This window comes from Podarcis cretensis (assembly GCF_951804945.1).
Source record: "Podarcis cretensis genome assembly, chromosome: 8".
In the NCBI taxonomy this organism is placed as follows: domain Eukaryota; kingdom Metazoa; phylum Chordata; class Lepidosauria; order Squamata; family Lacertidae; genus Podarcis; species Podarcis cretensis.
The window spans coordinates 83,495,521-83,502,172 of record NC_137177.1 but is presented as its reverse complement, the minus strand read 5'-3'; the positions used below and the strand labels follow the sequence as shown (position 1 = coordinate 83,502,172).

The 6,652-nt window shown below is 46.5% G+C and overlaps 1 protein-coding gene across 1 annotated transcript in view; it reads right to left on the bottom strand.

Moving 5' to 3' along the window:
• Positions 1-6,652, bottom strand: part of FAM131C (family with sequence similarity 131 member C) — a 71,743-nt gene that overhangs the window by 3,479 nt on the left and 61,612 nt on the right. The gene's annotated exons all lie outside the window — the stretch shown is intronic.

Below are 6,652 nucleotides of genomic sequence, written 5' to 3'. Positions count from 1 at the left end.
CGCCCGTTCATTTCTTCTTCTTTCGCTCTTTCCCCCTCACATTTTCCTCTTCCTATTGTTATTGATTATTAATCATCATGATCGACTGTTATTTGTACTCCACTCTTTTGAAACAATCCCATCCCCCCCCCGAACGGCTGCAGTAATCGCAGTGAAAAAACTAACATCAATTTTTTAATTCCAATTTTTAAAAAAAATATTTTTTCGCCCATGCATTCTTCTTCTTTCCATTTCTTTGTTCCTCTTTCTTGTCCCCCAAACTTTCTTTTTTCTTTTTAATAATATTTATTGAACATTTTCAAATATAACAGAAAAATGAAAAAAAAGAAAAAAGAAAGAAGTTTTATATCTTTATTTTCATTAACATCCTTCCAGGACTTCCCCTCCCCACCCCCTCTTGTATTCCAATTCCTTCAAATAAATTCAACAAGTTCTTACCCCAAATTTTAAACTTATTACAATTAACCCAATGTTAAAAATGTTTTTCCCTCCCCTAAAAATCGACCTTGCTCCCTTCCACGAGTTCCCCTTTTAAATATGCAGAACAAATTAAATTAAAAGAAAATAGAAAAAAGAATAAAGTATAATTTAACACCCTTTGGATTCCAAATTTCCCTCCCCCCCTTTTCCGATTGCATTCCCCAATGTCCATCAATGCCTGTTGTCGTCCTGGAGATCCCACATCTAGGCCGAGATCCTTGCCAAGTCCACTTTGCCGTCTTTTTAATAGTCTTTGCCGTCTTTTAGATCATCTTTAATTTCGAACGTCCAGTCTTGGAAAGACTTTATCTCAAATAGGACCATTTCTTCCATCCAGATCTCTATATTTAAGAGTAAAAACTCCAATTTTATTTCTTTAGACCTTTCAAATCTGGATGTCCCAAATGTACCCACTTCCAGCTTTATCCAATTCTTGTTGTTCATATTATTCTTATTATTCTCTCTCCTCACTTTTCTCCAATTTCTTTTCCTGCTCTCCTGCAAAAATGTTCCAATTCCAAAAGCTTCTAAATCCCCTACAGAGGCTTTGTTATTCAGGAACAAAACTTTACGTCAGGTCCCTTCCATTCTTCAATAGATAAGTCTATTGTCTCCTTTAGTGTAGAGACCTCTGTAGACAAAATAGTGTTCCATTTCTGCAGTTTCCCAGGAGATAAAAAGTCCAATTCAAATTCAATGCCAGCAATGCTTGTAATGTCCCACAGCCCCTCTAGAGGGATTATAATAACTCAGTTTCCTTCCAGATCACACCCAACAGTCAAAATAGCTTGTTATTCCTTGTTTTAAACAATTGATATCTAATTTGTAACAAATGTAACCGGCAAAGTCCTCGTAACAAAGTTCTCTTTTTTTTTTTATTCTTCAGCTTTGACAGCTCCTTTGACAGCTGTCAAAGCCTCTGTTTCTCCTCTCCCGGCACTCTCACGGTCCGCTCCCGGTTCCGGGGGGGGGGGGGGTTGCATTTTAGCTCAGGTTCTACTTTTCTCCTCCAGCCCAGTCTTATAATTTTCTATCGTGAAATTAATAACTTTATCAAACTTAGGTAGCACTCGATCTTAGTTGTTAAATCCTTTGCTTTAACTCCTCTACGACAGGGGGGAGGCTGACTTCCTTTTTGCACCTCCCCCGCTCGCTCCGAATTTAAAATTTAAAATCTTTTCCCTTTTTAAGTCCAGTTTCCAATTACTCACGGGTTGTTCTTTTAATCCGAATTTTCAATAGAAGAAGTCAGCGCTCTCCGCCAAATGGCATGCGGCTTCGCTCGGCAGGGGAAGCGGAGGACTCATAGCACCACACACACACCCCGCACCCACTCCGTAGCCTTTAAAAAGGCTCCTTCGTGTGTCGGGGGGGCGCAAACGGTGCCCGCCGAGTCACCATGCCCATGGGTTTCAGCGCCCATGGTTTTTGAGGGTCCCCGCGACGCCGACGCGGTAGAACCCAGCCCCTGCCGAGCAGGCTCCCTCCTTTCTCCACCTTTTGCTCCACTCTTCATTTTCCGCCAGCAAACAATAAGTTTGGAGAGGGAGAGAGGACTAAGATAAAGAGAATGCTGTTTAAAGTAAACTTTCCAGCTAGGCAGGTAGGTAAATACTATCAGTATAATAGACAAACAACTGGCATAATGCTGGACAACAGCAGAATGATCACAAGGGGTGGGGTATTGTTTAGAGAGGTGGTTGTTGATGTGATCCTGATGCTGTTTTTGCCCTAGCTGTTTCATAGAATCATAGAATCATTCTGTGCTTTAGTTTTTCTGACTTTGTTTCTACACAAAATGTTTTAAATTGTTTTAAGCTGATTTAACTTCTGTGTTTTTAAATTTGGAGGTTTTGTTGTTTTTTAAATTAAGGAATGTGGGTTGATTTCAGAATAGAAGAGCTGGAGACAGCAGGAGAGACTCAATCACATTGGATCAGGGTAGGGGCAGGTATGGTTTTGGGGCAGGGGCAGGCCAGGTAAGGGGCACCAGGCACAGGCAGTTAGTGCCAGCCAGAAGACCACCTTGGGCCGAAGATTGGAGGGGCCAAGCCGTGTGACATACACCTGTGACATCATGTGTGTGACACGTGTTGGGCATACATCAGCAGGAGTCATTGCCCAGCACCGCATTGCCCAGTAAGACCCTCCTCATCCATGATCGTATTACGAATGAGGAGGCTGATCTGGTCCGGATCAGCTGCGCCCACCTGTGTAAAGCTGGCAAAAATATATAGGATGAGGGACAAAAAATGCTGGAAATCTAAAGAAGTGGATGGAGAATTCTGTCACATGTGGTGGACTTGTGATAAAGTAAAGACATTTTGGGAGTCAATTTATAACGAACTAAAGAAAATATTAAAATATACTTTCCCTAAAAAGCCAGAAGCATTTTTTGCTTGGCTTGATGGGAAAGGAGATTAAGAAATCAGACCAAAGATTATTTTTGTACACCACAGCTGCTGCGAGGACTTTGTTGGCCCAAAACTGGAAATCACAAGAAATGCCTACTATTGCGGAGTGGCAGGTGAAAAAGATGGACTATGCGGAGTTAGCCAAACTGACCAGCAGGATTTGGGATCAGGACGATCACAAATTCCAGGACAATTGGAGTAAATTTATTGTATACTTAAAGGATAACTGTAAAAATTTAAAGACACTAGTAGGACTGAAGTAATTCCTACAATGTCGATAAGAGGTAAAAAGTTAAAATACGCGATTGGCTTTGATAAGGGATACCAGCTGAAGGGAAGGAGGGAAGTCGCAAGCTCGGCAGAGCAAAATGGTTTATATGTTGATTAATGTACTGTAAGAATGAGTGTGTAAAGAAAATAATAAAAATTTATTGGGGGGGGGAGGAAGAGTTGAGAATCGGGGAGCAGGATTTGCTATGGTCTTTAGTGATCCTCTCTCCTGGCTCTCTGTCCAGTTGGTGGGGGATATAGTGTGTGTGTTCCTGGCACTGGACAATCAGACCAGTTGAGGATTCTGTTTGTTTAGCGCCCACCTTGATGCCCAGCAGTCTCCCTGCCTGAGCTGACGGAGCTGGTCTTGGGGGACTCCCAGTCTGCTGCTTTCAGAGGACTTCAATATCCAAGGCCAGGTGTCTGGCTCTGGGGTGGCTCAAGACTTCATGGCTGCCATGATAATTATGGGGCTGCTGTCCCAACATGTCACCGGGCCAATGCATGTGATAGGCCACATGCTGGACCTTATTTTCTCAACCGGTCAGGTGATTGGAAAGCGTGTGGGAGGGCGTTAACATCAGTCACTTGTCATGGTCCGATCACTTCCTGCTGAGATTTAGGCTTTCAGTACCCTTTGCCCTCTGCAGAGGAGGGCGGGTGGACAGCCTCAGAGGCTGATTGATCCAATGGGTGTCCAAATGGTTCTGGGTGATTTTGGGGCTGATGGAGCTGGGGCTCCAGTCAAAGCCCCGGCTAACCTGTGGAACATTCAAATGTTGAGACCATGGGTAGGGAAACTAAGGCCCGGGGGCCAAATCCGGCCCAATCGCCTTCCAAATACGGCCTGTGGACAGTCCGAGAATCAGCGTGTTTTTACATGAGTAGAATGTGCCCTTTTATTTAAAATGCATCTCTGAGTTATTTGTGGGGCATAGGAATTTGTTCATTTCCCCCCAAAAAATATAGTCCGGCCCCCACAAGGTCTGAGGGACAGTGGACCGGCCCCCTGCTGAAAAGGTTTGCTGACCACTGGTTGAGACAATTGTGCCCCGAATGCCCTATCCCGCTTTGTGGAGCCTTTGTGATGGCCAGGTAGATTCCCTTTCTGGTGCCATTATGGCAGGCTGTTGCCTCTCCTGACAGTCCCCCCCCCCACTCCAGAAAGGGAGAGGACACGGTGACCTCTATTCTCCTCTCCCTGTTGCACCAACACAATGCCAAGAGTGCCTGGTGTTACTATAAACAGACCCACCCCAGAGCCAAACACCAGGCGCCGGCGGCTTGTTTTGCAGACAAAACACAGGCCAGCTCTTTCTCACCTGCCCTGTCCACTAGGGAGGCCGGCCAAAGTCTTATGCAAGTGCACTGACTTCCCCACGTCCCATCCCCCCCACAAATCCCACACATTTTGGCCGAGTCAAATGTTCCAGGGGGAACCATCTTTATTTAATGTGGTGCCCTCGGAGCAAGGGGGTATCTCTCTTGGCGCCTGCCAGGCATTTCAAGAGGCATCCTCACAGAATGAAATGGCCGGTGGGCACACTTCCCTTCAAGACATGTGTGACCATCCTCTAGATCAGCCTCCCAAAATTTCACCCTTCAGGACACTGTTATACACCCAAACATCTGGGTTGGGGATAGATGAGGCAGCCGGCCTCCTGCCCCCCCCCCCAGCAAATCAAAACAAATCCTTGCAGTTTGAAATTGTGCACTTTAGGATTCCAGCCTGATATGCTCCCCACTGTCCTCATTTCTATGGGCGGGGATTCCCCCCCCCCCTTCCCATGCAGAAGCATTTTGGTATGGAGCTTTGTGACACACTGCAGCTCACAAACAAGGCCTTCCTCGGATCTTGTCCCCAAGAGCGAACAGCGAGTCTCCTCGCAAAATAAACCAGTTGCGAAATAAAACCATCCAACCCACTGAGTTGCCACCAGACCCTTGCCACTGTTTTGACTGACCCAGACTCACACAACCACCTGCCCTGGAATTTGTTCCCCAAAAGACAAGGGTTTTTTCCTCCGTAGATATCCTACCGCCCCCCTCCCCAAAAAACATGTTTTTTTGTAGTGTCCTGCTTGTGAAACACCCTCCCCCCCCCCGAATATGGCTCCCTCACCCACCTCCCTCCCCTCTTTTCATTGAGCCCCAGCTATGAGACCTGTTTTTTATTTCTAAGGACCTTCAGGGTGCAAGTGACCCTGTTCATAAAGGTTTGCATTGCTAATTGTTTTCGGTTTCAGTTACGGCTGCTTTAAATTATGGCTTTAAATTTGTTTGTGTGCTGTTGGATGCAGTTAGCAGCTCTGAACTCCTCTTACATTCTGTTATCTGTTAAAATACTTTGTGCACCATGTGGGAATCAGGAATGTGGTCTTGCTATTCAAATGCTGACCACGGCCAGTTGAGGCCAGCTACTAATTTATCCCGTTGGCTTCTTTCTTGCTTCCCACATTCTTAGAGTATGCAGTTGGGCTCACTCACTCGAGTCATATTCTGGAGCTAGGATTGCTCCGAATTGCATTGGGCTGGGGTCAGGGTTGACTCTGATCTGAACTTTGTGTGTTCCTCAGCTGGGGGGGGGGGGGGATGCAGTTCCAACAGCCATGAATGGAGCCAGGACAGAATGGGAATAAACTGTAGCCATGTTGGGCCATTGGGCGGAAGTCCCCTGGTGCCATTTGCACCAAGGGGGATCCTTCTGTCAGTCTTCTGCCCAAAGGGCAAGGTGGCTCCGAATGGGATGTGGTTACTGCCCACGCCGTCGCTGCCCGAGGACAAGCCAGGCGCAGGCAGGCAGCTGACCCTCCCAGCTAGTAGTGCCTGTCTTTTGTCAGGGCAGCTATTTCCAGAGAGTGACTCACTCCTTCCGCCCCTCTCGCTTCTCAGGCCGTTGGCCCTCAGCCTACATGGGACAGAGCATCAAGGACATCTCCCCCTCCCCCCCCTTTCCCCCAGGGTCCACAAACCGAGAAAGACGTTTGCTCCCAGATCCATCATTCCCCAGCAACTCTGATTTCTACAATTCCGCTTTTTTATTCCTCTGCGTATGAGAAGCTCCCATTTATGGGATGGTCCTGGGCTGGCAAGGGATTTTGCAAGCCATCGGTATCACCTAAGCCATGGGTAGGCAAACTAAGGCCCAGGGGTTGGATCCAGCCCAATCGCCTTCTAAATCCGGCCCGCAGATGGTCCGGGAATCAGCGTGTTTTTACATGAGTAGAATGTGTCCTTTTATTTAAAATGCATCTCTGGGTTATTTGTGGGGCCTGCCTGGTGTTTTTACATGAGTAGAATGTGTGCTTTTATTTCAAATGCACCTCTGGGTTATTTGTGGGGCATAGGAATTCGTTCATTTTGCCCCCCAAAATATAGTCCAGCCCCCCCAAGGTCTGAGAGACAGTGGACCGGCCCCCTGCTGAAAAAGTTTACTGACCCCTGACCTAAGCGGTCAGGAAAAAAGCAAGATCCATTGGCTTAATTGA